Source organism: Idiotropiscis lumnitzeri, unplaced genomic scaffold (genome assembly GCF_059441095.1).
Source record: "Idiotropiscis lumnitzeri isolate Australia: NSW breed Sydney's pygmy pipehorse unplaced genomic scaffold, RoL_Ilum_1.0 HiC_scaffold_272, whole genome shotgun sequence".
Taxonomy (NCBI): Eukaryota; Metazoa; Chordata; class Actinopteri; order Syngnathiformes; family Syngnathidae; genus Idiotropiscis; species Idiotropiscis lumnitzeri.
The window spans coordinates 117,501-130,000 of NW_028283810.1; the positions used below are offsets into that span (position 1 = coordinate 117,501).

At 57.2% G+C, this 12,500-nt stretch overlaps 1 non-coding gene across 1 annotated transcript in view; it reads left to right on the forward strand.

Moving 5' to 3' along the window:
• The first annotated feature begins 12,471 nt into the window (after positions 1 to 12,471).
• LOC148314535 (18S ribosomal RNA) overlaps positions 12,472 to 12,500 on the forward strand; it is a 1,933-nt gene continuing 1,904 nt past the window's right edge. Inside the window, exon 1 of the ribosomal RNA XR_015841703.1 lies at positions 12,472 to 12,500. This exon is cut by the window's right edge and continues 1,904 nt beyond it. This is a non-coding gene — a ribosomal RNA (18S ribosomal RNA).

A 12,500-nucleotide genomic window follows, 5' to 3' on the forward strand; every position in this document is an offset into this window, starting at 1 on the left:
TTGGCCCGAATATGAGCACCTTCCCCGGGCACAGGCGGTGCCAAGCGGCCCCTAAGTTTGCCCAAATGGAAGCTCCGGAGGAGGAGTGCGGGCGTGTGTCACACTTGGCCCGAATATGAGCACCTTCCCCGGGCACAGGCGGTGCCAAGCGGCCCCTAAGTTTGCCCAAATGGAAGCTCCGGAGGAGGAGTGCGGGCGTGTGTCACACTTGGCCCGAATATGAGCACCTTCCCCGGGCACAGACGGTGCCAAGCGGCCCCTAAGTTTGCCCAAATGGAAGCTCCGGAGGAGGAGTGCATGCTGCCTGACAGTGAAGCCGACTATGAGCACCTTCCCCGGGCACAGGCGGTGCCAAGCGGCCCCTAAGTCTACCCTCATGGAAGCTCCGGAGGAGGAGTGCGGGCGTGTGTCACACTTGGCCCGAATATGAGCACCTTCCCCGGGCACAGACGGTGCCAAGCGGCCCCTAAGTTTGCCCAAATGGAAGCTCCGGAGGAGGAGTGCACGCTGTGTGACAGTGAAGCCGAATATGAGCACCTTCCCCGGGCACAGGCGGTGCCAAGCGGCCCCTAAGTTTGCCCTTATGGAAGCTCCGGAGGAGGAGTGCATGCTGTGTGACAGTGAAGCCGAATATGAGCACCTTCCCCGGGCACAGGCGGTGCCAAGCGGCCCCTAAGTTTGCCCAAATGGAAGCTCCGGAGGAGGAGTGCGGGCGTGTGTCACACTTGGCCCGAATAGGAGCACCTTCCCCGGGCACGGGCGGTGCCAAGCGGCCCCTAAGTTTGCCCAAATGGAAGCTCCGGAGGAGGAGTGCATGCTGCCTGACAGTGAAGCCGAATATGAGCACCTTCCCCGGGCACAGGCGGTGCCAAGCGGCCCCTAAGTCTACCCTAATGGAAGCTCCGGAGGAGGAGGGCGGGCGTGTGTCACACTTGGCCCGAATAGGAGCACCTTCCCCGGGCACAGGCGGTGCAAAGCGGCCCCTAAGTCGGTAAAGGTTGAAATAAGTAAATAAATACAAAAAGGACGAGGGGGGAAAAAAAAAGGCAAAAACGTATAAAATTCCCCCATTCATTTCAATGGGCTCGGCCGAATTGGGCTTGCGGGACCGCCGAGGGCACGCCGGAGGGCGGTTGAGTCGGTAAAAGTTGAAATAAATGAATAAATACAAAAAGGACGAGGGGGGGGAAAAAAAGGCAAAAACGTATAAAATTCCCCCATTCATTTCAATGGGCTCGGCCGAATTGGGCTTGCGGGACCGCCGAGGGCACGCCGGAGGGCGGTTGAGTCGGTAAAAGTTGAAATAAATGAATAAATACAAAAAGAACGAGGGGGGGGGGAAAAAAGGCAAAAACGTATAAAATTCCCCCATTCATTTCAATGGGCTCGGCCGAATTGGGCTTGCGGGACCGCCGAGGGCACGCCGGAGGGCGGTTGAGTCGGTAAAAGTTGAAATAAATGAATAAATACAAAAAGAACGAGGGGGGGAAAAAAGGCAAAAACGTATAAAATCCCCCCATTCATTTCAATGGGCTCGGCCGAATTGGGCTTGCGGGACCGCCGAGGGCACGCCGGAGGGCGGTTGAGTCGGTAAAAGTTGAAATAAATGAATAAATACAAAAAGAACGAGGGGGGGAAAAAAAAGGCAAAAACGTATAAAATTCCCCCATTCATTTCAATGGGTTCGGCCGAATTGGGCTTGCGGGACCGCCGGGGGCACGCCGGAGGGCGGTTGAGTCGGTAAAAGTTGAAATAAATGAATAAATACAAAAAGAACGAGGGGGGGAAAAAAGGCAAAAACGTATAAAATCCCCCCATTCATTTCAATGGGCTCGGCCGAATTGGGCTTGCGGGACCGCCGAGGGCACGCCGGAGGGCGGTTGAGTCGGTAAAAGTTGAAATAAATGAATAAATACAAAAAGAACGAGGGGGGGGGGAAAAAAGGCAAAAACGTATAAAATTCCCCCATTCATTTCAATGGGCTCGGCCGAATTGGGCTTGCGGGACCGCCGAGGGCACGCCGGAGGGCGGTTGAGTCGGTAAAAGTTGAAATAAATGAATAAATACAAAAAGAACGAGGGGGGGAAAAAAGGCAAAAACGTATAAAATCCCCCCATTCATTTCAATGGGCTCGGCCGAATTGGGCTTGCGGGACCGCCGAGGGCACGCCGGAGGGCGGTTGAGTCGGTAAAAGTTGAAATAAATGAATAAATACAAAAAGAACGAGGGGGGGAAAAAAAAGGCAAAAACGTATAAAATTCCCCCATTCATTTCAATGGGTTCGGCCGAATTGGGCTTGCGGGACCGCCGGGGGCACGCCGGAGGGCGGTTGAGTCGGTAAAAGTTGAAATAAATGAATAAATACAAAAAGAACGAGGGGGGGAAAAAAGGCAAAAACGTATAAAATCCCCCCATTCATTTCAATGGGCTCGGCCGAATTGGGCTTGCGGGACCGCCGAGGGCACGCCGGAGGGCGGTTGAGTCGGTAAAAGTTGAAATAAATGAATAAATACAAAAAGAACGAGGGGGGGGGGAAAAAAGGCAAAAACGTATAAAATTCCCCCATTCATTTCAATGGGCTCGGCCGAATTGGGCTTGCGGGACCGCCGAGGGCACGCCGGAGGGCGGTTGAGTCGGTAAAAGTTGAAATAAATGAATAAATACAAAAAGAACGAGGGGGGGAAAAAAGGCAAAAACGTATAAAATCCCCCCATTCATTTCAATGGGCTCGGCCGAATTGGGCTTGCGGGACCGCCGAGGGCACGCCGGAGGGCGGTTGAGTCGGTAAAAGTTGAAATAAATGAATAAATACAAAAAGAACGAGGGGGGGAAAAAAAAGGCAAAAACGTATAAAATTCCCCCATTCATTTCAATGGGTTCGGCCGAATTGGGCTTGCGGGACCGCCGGGGGCACGCCGGAGGGCGGTTGAGTCGGTAAAAGTTGAAATAAATGAATAAATACAAAAAGAACGAGGGGGGGAAAAAAGGCAAAAACGTATAAAATCCCCCCATTCATTTCAATGGGCTCGGCCGAATTGGGCTTGCGGGACCGCCGAGGGCACGCCGGAGGGCGGTTGAGTCGGTAAAAGTTGAAATAAATGAATAAATACAAAAAGAACGAGGGGGGGGGGAAAAAAGGCAAAAACGTATAAAATTCCCCCATTCATTTCAATGGGCTCGGCCGAATTGGGCTTGCGGGACCGCCGAGGGCACGCCGGAGGGCGGTTGAGTCGGTAAAAGTTGAAATAAATGAATAAATACAAAAAGAACGAGGGGGGGAAAAAAGGCAAAAACGTATAAAATCCCCCCATTCATTTCAATGGGCTCGGCCGAATTGGGCTTGCGGGACCGCCGAGGGCACGCCGGAGGGCGGTTGAGTCGGTAAAAGTTGAAATAAATGAATAAATACAAAAAGAACGAGGGGGGGAAAAAAAAGGCAAAAACGTATAAAATTCCCCCATTCATTTCAATGGGTTCGGCCGAATTGGGCTTGCGGGACCGCCGGGGGCACGCCGGAGGGCGGTTGAGTCGGTAAAAGTTGAAATAAATGAATAAATACAAAAAGAACGAGGGGGGGAAAAAAAAGGCAAAAACGTATAAAATTCCCCCATTCATTTCAATGGGTTCGGCCGAATTGGGCTTGCGGGACCGCCGGGGGCACGCCGGAGGGCGGTTGAGTCGGTAAAAGTTGAAATAAATGAATAAATACAAAAAGAACGAGGGGGGGAAAAAAGGCAAAAACGTATAAAATCCCCCCATTCATTTCAATGGGCTCGGCCGAATTGGGCTTGCGGGACCGCCGAGGGCACGCCGGAGGGCGGTTGAGTCGGTAAAAGTTGAAATAAATGAATAAATACAAAAAGAACGAGGGGGGAAAAAAAGGCAAAAACGTATAAAATTCCCCCATTCATTTCAATGGGCTCGGCCGAATTGGGCTTGCGGGACCGCCGAGGGCACGCCGGAGGGCGGTTGAGTCGGTAAAAGTTGAAATAAATGAATAAATACAAAAAGAACGAGGGGGGGAAAAAAAAGGCAAAAACGTATAAAATTCCCCCATTCATTTCAATGGGCTCGGCCGAATTGGGCTTGCGGGACCGCCGAGGGCACGCCGGAGGGCGGTTGAGTCGGTAAAAGTTGAAATAAATGAATAAATACAAAAAGAACGAGGGGGGGGGAAAAAAGGCAAAAACGTATAAAATTCCCCCATTCATTTCAATGGGCTCGGCCGAATTGGGCTTGCGGGACCGCCGAGGGCACGCCGGAGGGCGGTTGAGTCGGTAAAAGTTGAAATAAATGAATAAATACAAAAAGAACGAGGGGGGGAAAAAAAAGGCAAAAACGTATAAAATTCCCCCATTCATTTCAATGGGCTCGGCTAAAATGGGCCTGCAGTACTGCCGAGAGGCCGCCGGAGGACGCCCTAGTAGGCAAACGTTGATCCCCACACACGAGGGGTCAGTTAGGCGACCAGGGGTAGCGTTTAGGCGACCAGGGGTAGCGTTTAGGTGACCAGGGGAAGCGTTTAGGCGACCAGGGGTAGCGTTTAGGTGACCAGGGGTAGCGTTTAGGCGACCAGGGGTAGCGTTTAGGCGACCAGGGGTAGCGTTTAGGCGACCAGGGGTAGCTTTTAGGCGACCAGGGGTAGCTTTTAGGCGACCAGGGGTAGCGTTTAGGCGACCAGGGGCGTTGCAGTTCCGCCGAATTGCATTAGGGGCGCTGCAGTAGGCAAACGTTCTTCCCCCCTAGTCAGAGGGTCATTTGCCTACTTCCCAGGTTTACCCGGGTTTTCCAAAACACCTGGGGCACATTTTCAGGGATCACGTTTTTAGAAACAAAAATATTCATAATTTCTTCTAAGTCCCCTTTCCAGCGGGGAACTTTGAAACATTGTATCCGACCACTGAAGGCTGTTGGCGGGCACGGCGCGGCAAACAGCCCGCACTCAGGCATGGAGCTCCGGGGAAAGTTGCCTAATTTCTTCTAAGTCCCCTTTCCAGCGGGGAACTTTGAAACATTGTATCCGACCGTGGAAGGCTGTTGGCGGGCACGGCGCGGCTCATAGCCGGCCCTCAGGCACGGAGCTCCGGGTGAATTTTCACAAATTTCTTCTAAGTCCCCTTTCCAGCGGGGAACTTTGAAACATTGTATCCGACCGTGGAAGGCTGTTGGCGGGCACGGCGCGGCTCATAGCCGGCCCTCGGGCACGGAGCTCCGGGTGAATTTTACAAATTTCTTCTAAGTCCCCTTTCCAGCGGGGAACTTTGAAACATTGTATCCGACCGTGGAAGGCTGTTGGCGGGCACGGCGCGGCTCATAGCCGGCCCTCGGGCACGGAGCTCCGGGTGAATTTTTACAAATTTCTTCTAAGTCCCCTTTCCAGCGGGGAACTTTGAAACATTGTATCCGACCGTGGAAGGCTGTTGGCGGGCACGGCGCGGCTCATAGCCGGCCCTCGGGCACGGAGCTCCGGGTGAATTTTCACAAATTTCTTCTAAGTCCCCTTTCCAGCGGGGAACTTTGAAACATTGTATCCGACCGTGGAAGGCTGTTGGCGGGCACGGCGCGGCTCATAGCCGGCCCTCAGGCACGGAGCTCCGGGTGAATTTTCACAAATTTCTTCTAAGTCCCCTTTCCAGCGGGGAACTTTGAAACATTGTATCCGACCAAAGGAAGGCTGTTGGCGGGCGCGGCGCGGCTCATAGCCGGCCCTCGGGCACGGAGCTCCGGGTGAATTTTACTCAATTCTTCTAAGTCCCCTTTCCAGCGGGGAACTTTCAAACATTGTATCCGACCACTGAAGGCTGTTGGCGGGCGCGGCGCGGCTCATAGCCGGCCCTCAGGCACGGAGCTCCGGGTGAATTTTCACAAATTTCTTCTAAGTCCCCTTTCCAGCGGGGAACTTTGAAACATTGTATCCGACCGTGGAAGGCTGTTGGCGGGCACGGCGCGGCTCATAGCCGGCCCTCGGGCACGGAGCTCCGGGTGAATTTTCACAAATTTCTTCTAAGTCCCCTTTCCAGCGGGGAACTTTGAAACATTGTATCCGACCGTGGAAGGCTGTTGGCGGGCACGGCGCGGCTCATAGCCGGCCCTCGGGCACGGAGCTCCGGGTGAATTTTTACAAATTTCTTCTAAGTCCCCTTTCCAGCGGGGAACTTTGAAACATTGTATCCGACCGTGGAAGGCTGTTGGCGGGCACGGCGCGGCTCATAGCCGGCCCTCGGGCACGGAGCTCCGGGTGAATTTTCACAAATTTCTTCTAAGTCCCCTTTCCAGCGGGGAACTTTGAAACATTGTATCCGACCGTGGAAGGCTGTTGGCGGGCACGGCGCGGCTCATAGCCGGCCCTCGGGCACGGAGCTCCGGATGAATTTTTACAAATTTCTTCTAAGTCCCCTTTCCAGCGGGGAACTTTGAAACATTGTATCCGACCGTGGAAGGCTGTTGGCGGGCACGGCGCGGCTCATAGCCGGCCCTCGGGCACGGAGCTCCGGGTGAATTTTCACAAATTTCTTCTAAGTCCCCTTTCCAGCGGGGAACTTTGAAACATTGTATCCGACCGTGGAAGGCTGTTGGCGGGCGCGGCGCGGCTCATAGCCGGCCCTCGGGCACGGAGCTCCGGGTGAATTTTCACAAATTTCTTCTAAGTCCCCTTTCCAGCGGGGAACTTTGAAACATTGTATCCGACCGTGGAAGGCTGTTGGCGGGCGCGGCGCGGCTCATAGCCGGCCCTCGGGCACGGAGCTCCGGGTGAATTTTTACAAATTTCTTCTAAGTCCCCTTTCCAGCGGGGAACTTTGAAACATTGTATCCGACCGTGGAAGGCTGTTGGCGGGCACGGCGGGGCTCATAGCCGGCCCTCGGGCACGGAGCTCCGGGTGAATTTTTACAAATTTCTTCTAAGTCCCCTTTCCAGCGGGGAACTTTGAAACATTGTATCCGACCGTGGAAGGCTGTTGGCGGGCACGGCGGGGCTCATAGCCGGCCCTCGGGCACGGAGCTCCGGGTGAATTTTACAAATTTCTTCTAAGTCCCCTTTCCAGCGGGGAACTTTGAAACATTGTATCCGACCAAAGGAAGGCTGTTGGCGGGCGCGGCGCGGCTCATAGCCGGCCCTCGGGCACGGAGCTCCGGGTGAATTTTACAAATTTCTTCTAAGTCCCCCTTTCCAGCGGGGAACTTTGAAACATTGTATCCGACCGTGGAAGGCTGTTGGCGGACGCGGCGCGGCTCACAGCCCGCCCTCAGGCACGGAGCTCCGGGGGAATTTCCCCCTCATTTCTTCTAAGTCCCCTTTCCAGCGGGGAACTTTCAAACATTGTATCCGACCGTGGAAGGCTGTTGGCGGGCACGGCGCGGCTCATAGCCGGCCCTCAGGCACGGAGCTCCGGGTGAATTTGACAAATTCCTTCTAAGTCCCCTTTCCAGCGGGAACTTTGAAACATTGTATCCGACCGTGGAAGGCTGTTGGCGGGCACGGCGCGGCTCATAGCCGGCCCTCAGGCACGGAGCTCCGGGTGAATTTGACAAATTCCTTCTAAGTCCCCTTTCCAGCGGGGAACTTTGAAACATTGTATCCGACCGTGGAAGGCTGTTGGCGGGCACGGCGCGGCTCATAGCCGGCCCTCAGGCACGGAGCTCCGGGTGAATTTTTACAAATTTCTTCTAAGTCCCCTTTCCAGCGGGGAACTTTGAAACATTGTATCCGACCACTGAAGGCTGTTGGCGGACGCGGCGCGGCTCACAGCCCGCCCTCAGGCACGGAGCTCCGGGGAAATTTGGCTCATTTCTTCTAAGTCCCCTTTCCAGCGGGGACCTTTCAAACATTGTATCCGACCACTGAAGGCTGTTGGCGGGCGCGGCGCGGCTCACAGCCCGCCCTCAGGCACGGAGCTCCGGGGAAATTTGCCTCATTTCTTCTAAGTCCCCTTTCCAGCGGGGAACTTTCAAACATTGTATCCGACCACTGAAGGCTGTTGGCGGGCGCGGCGCGGCTCACAGCCCGCCCTCAGGCACGGAGCTCCGGGGAAATTTGCCTCATTTCTTCTAAGTCCCCTTTCCAGCGGGGAACTTTCATACATTGTATCCGACCACTGAAGGCTGTTGGCGGGCGGGCACGGCGCGGCTCATAGCCGGCCCTCGGGCACGGAGCTCCGGGTGAATTTTTACAAATTTCTTCTAAGTCCCCTTTCCAGCGGGGAACTTTGAAACATTGTATCCGACCGTGGAAGGCTGTTGGCGGGCACGGCGCGGCTCATAGCCGGCCCTCGGGCACGGAGCTCCGGGTGAATTTTCACAAATTTCTTCTAAGTCCCCTTTCCAGCGGGGAACTTTGAAACATTGTATCCGACCGTGGAAGGCTGTTGGCGGGCACGGCGCGGCTCATAGCCGGCCCTCGGGCACGGAGCTCCGGATGAATTTTTACAAATTTCTTCTAAGTCCCCTTTCCAGCGGGGAACTTTGAAACATTGTATCCGACCGTGGAAGGCTGTTGGCGGGCACGGCGCGGCTCATAGCCGGCCCTCGGGCACGGAGCTCCGGGTGAATTTTCACAAATTTCTTCTAAGTCCCCTTTCCAGCGGGGAACTTTGAAACATTGTATCCGACCGTGGAAGGCTGTTGGCGGGCGCGGCGCGGCTCATAGCCGGCCCTCGGGCACGGAGCTCCGGGTGAATTTTTACAAATTTCTTCTAAGTCCCCTTTCCAGCGGGGAACTTTGAAACATTGTATCCGACCGTGGAAGGCTGTTGGCGGGCACGGCGGGGCTCATAGCCGGCCCTCGGGCACGGAGCTCCGGGTGAATTTTTACAAATTTCTTCTAAGTCCCCTTTCCAGCGGGGAACTTTGAAACATTGTATCCGACCGTGGAAGGCTGTTGGCGGGCACGGCGGGGCTCATAGCCGGCCCTCGGGCACGGAGCTCCGGGTGAATTTTACAAATTTCTTCTAAGTCCCCTTTCCAGCGGGGAACTTTGAAACATTGTATCCGACCAAAGGAAGGCTGTTGGCGGGCGCGGCGCGGCTCATAGCCGGCCCTCGGGCACGGAGCTCCGGGTGAATTTTACAAATTTCTTCTAAGTCCCCTTTCCAGCGGGGAACTTTGAAACATTGTATCCGACCGTGGAAGGCTGTTGGCGGACGCGGCGCGGCTCACAGCCCGCCCTCAGGCACGGAGCTCCGGGGGAATTTCCCCCTCATTTCTTCTAAGTCCCCTTTCCAGCGGGGAACTTTCAAACATTGTATCCGACCGTGGAAGGCTGTTGGCGGGCACGGCGCGGCTCATAGCCGGCCCTCAGGCACGGAGCTCCGGGTGAATTTGACAAATTCCTTCTAAGTCCCCTTTCCAGCGGGGAACTTTGAAACATTGTATCCGACCGTGGAAGGCTGTTGGCGGGCACGGCGCGGCTCATAGCCGGCCCTCAGGCACGGAGCTCCGGGTGAATTTGACAAATTCCTTCTAAGTCCCCTTTCCAGCGGGGAACTTTGAAACATTGTATCCGACCGTGGAAGGCTGTTGGCGGGCACGGCGCGGCTCATAGCCGGCCCTCAGGCACGGAGCTCCGGGTGAATTTTTACAAATTTCTTCTAAGTCCCCTTTCCAGCGGGGAACTTTGAAACATTGTATCCGACCACTGAAGGCTGTTGGCGGACGCGGCGCGGCTCACAGCCCGCCCTCAGGCACGGAGCTCCGGGGAAATTTGGCTCATTTCTTCTAAGTCCCCTTTCCAGCGGGGACCTTTCAAACATTGTATCCGACCACTGAAGGCTGTTGGCGGGCGCGGCGCGGCTCACAGCCCGCCCTCAGGCACGGAGCTCCGGGGAAATTTGCCTCATTTCTTCTAAGTCCCCTTTCCAGCGGGGAACTTTCAAACATTGTATCCGACCACTGAAGGCTGTTGGCGGGCGCGGCGCGGCTCACAGCCCGCCCTCAGGCACGGAGCTCCGGGGAAATTTGCCTCATTTCTTCTAAGTCCCCTTTCCAGCGGGGAACTTTCATACATTGTATCCGACCACTGAAGGCTGTTGGCGGACGCGGCGCGGCTCACAGCCCGCCCTCAGGCACGGAGCTCCGGGGGAATTTGCCCCCTCATTTCTTCTAAGTCCCCTTTAGGCGACCAGGGGTTGACAATTTAGGTGACCAGGGGTTGACAATTTAGGCGACCAGGGGTGACTTTTAGGCGACCAGGGGTGAGGTTTAGGCGACCAGGGGTGAGGTTTAGGCGACCAGGGGTAGCGTTTAGGCGACCAGGGGCGTTGCAGTTCCGCCGAATTGCATTAGGGGCGCTGCAGTAGGCAAACGTTTTTACCCCTAGTCAGAGGGTCATTTGCCTACTTCCCAGGTTTACCCGGGTTTTCCAAAACACCTGGGGCACATTTTTAGGAACCACGTTTTTAGAAACAAAAATTCTTCTATGTCCACCTCCGTGAAAGAAATTGCCCAATGGTTCCCGCGGAAGAGAGCTGCCAGGCGGACGCATACTGCAATAACGGCCGCCCTGGCGCTCTGGTGGATGTTATCCTCGAAATTTCTTCTATGTGCCCATTCCAGCGGGCAACTTGCGAACAATGGTGTCCGACCATGGAAGGCTGTTGGCGGACGCGGCGCGGCTCACAGCCCGCCCTCAGGCACGGAGCTCCGGGGGAATTTTCCCCTCATTTCTTCTAAGTCCCCATTCCAGCGGGGAGCTTGCAAACGTGGTATCCGACCACTGAAGGCTGTTGGCGGGCACGGCCCCACCAGCGCAACACGGCACTTCCTATGACTCGGGTCCGACGCAGGAGGAGCGGTCCTCCCGGCCCCGCCACACGGCACTTCCTATGACTCGGGTCCGACGCAGGAGGAGCGGTCCTCCCGGCCCCGCCACACGGCACTTCCTATGACTCGGGTCCGACGCAGGAGGAGCGGTCCTCCCGGCCCCGCCACACGGCACTTCCTATGACTCGGGTCCGACGCAGGAGGAGCGGTCCTCCCGGCCCCGCCACACGGCACTTCCCATGACTCGGGTCCGACGCAGGAGGAGCGGTCCTCCCGGCCCCACCACCGCCACACGGCACTTCCCATGACCCGGGTCCGACGCAGGAGGAGCGGTCCTCCCGGCCCCACCGCAACACACACAACCACTGACCGATTGGCAATCATGACCCGCCATCGGAGGGCCCCTGCCGGCCCCGGCCTCGCGCCGGGGTGTTCGGGTGGACGGTTCCTTCGGCCTGCGGGTCGACCTCTGAGCGTTGGCCGGCACCGCAGCACACACAACCACTGACCGATTGGCAATCATGACCCGCCATCGGAGGGCCCCTGCCGGCCCCGGCCTCGCGCCGGGGTGTTCGGGTGGACGGTTCCTTCGGCCTGCGGGTCGACCTCTGAGCGTTGGCCGGCACCGCAGCACACACATAACCACTGACCGATTGGCAATCATGACCCGCCATCGGAGGGCCCCTGCCGGCCCCGGCCTCGCGCCGGGGTGTTCGGGTGGACGGTTCCTTCGGCCTGCGGGTCGACCTCTGAGCGTTGGCCGGCACCGCATCACCGCAGCACACATAACCACTGACCGATTGGCAATCATGACCCGCCATCGGAGGGCCCCTGCCGGCCCCGGCCTCGCGCCGGGGTGTTCGGGTGGACGGTTCCTTCGGCCTGCGGGTCGACCTCTGCGCGTTGGCCGGCACTTCCCTACCGTTACCCCCCCACCCCTGGGGTTGTGACAAAACGGCACTTCCTATGACTCGGGTCCGACGCTGGAGGAGCGGTCCTCCCGGCCCATCTCGCACCCACACCCTGACATATACTGCACCACACCAACCACTGACCGATTGGCAAGCATGACCCGCCATCGGAGGGCCCCTGCCGGCCCCGGCCTCGCGCCGGGGTGTTCGGGTGGACGGTTCCTTCGGCCTGCGGATCGACCTCTAGCGCACCAACCAGCGCGAAACCGCTTTCGTCGCGAGACCGAGACGACCCTGTCGCGTGCCCGTTGGCCACACGGGCCCAGAGATGTCCTACACGGGAGTTCCGCCGCGCTCGCGGGTACCCCGCGCCGCCCCGCCACGAGAGGGGCGCGGGAGCCCAGGCCCGCATCAGCCGAGCGGTCCTTTCCGAAAAAGCATGTTTCTCAAACCCTACCGGCGTCTGTCAGAAGACGCCGCCTCCGAGTGCGTGTTGCGGTCGCGGGCGTGCGGGCGGCTCCGGCTCCCTCCCGCGACTGACCGCCACGCGGTAACGCGGCCTCTACGGACCGAGTACATACCGAGGCCCAGCCGACTTCCTCACCGCGCACGGGGGCTGAATCGTAACGGAAATTTCGGTAGCCCACGTCCGAAATAAATATGAAAGAAACGAGGGAGGCTGGGGTGCCGCCGGGGGTAACCCCGCGGGAGGCCGTCTCCCGCGGGCGCCGCCCGGTCCCCGCGCCCGGCTCCCCGCTCAGCTCCGGTTCCAATGCAAGAAACACAGACCGCCGGACGCGAGGGCTACCTGGTTGATCCTGCCAGTAGCATATG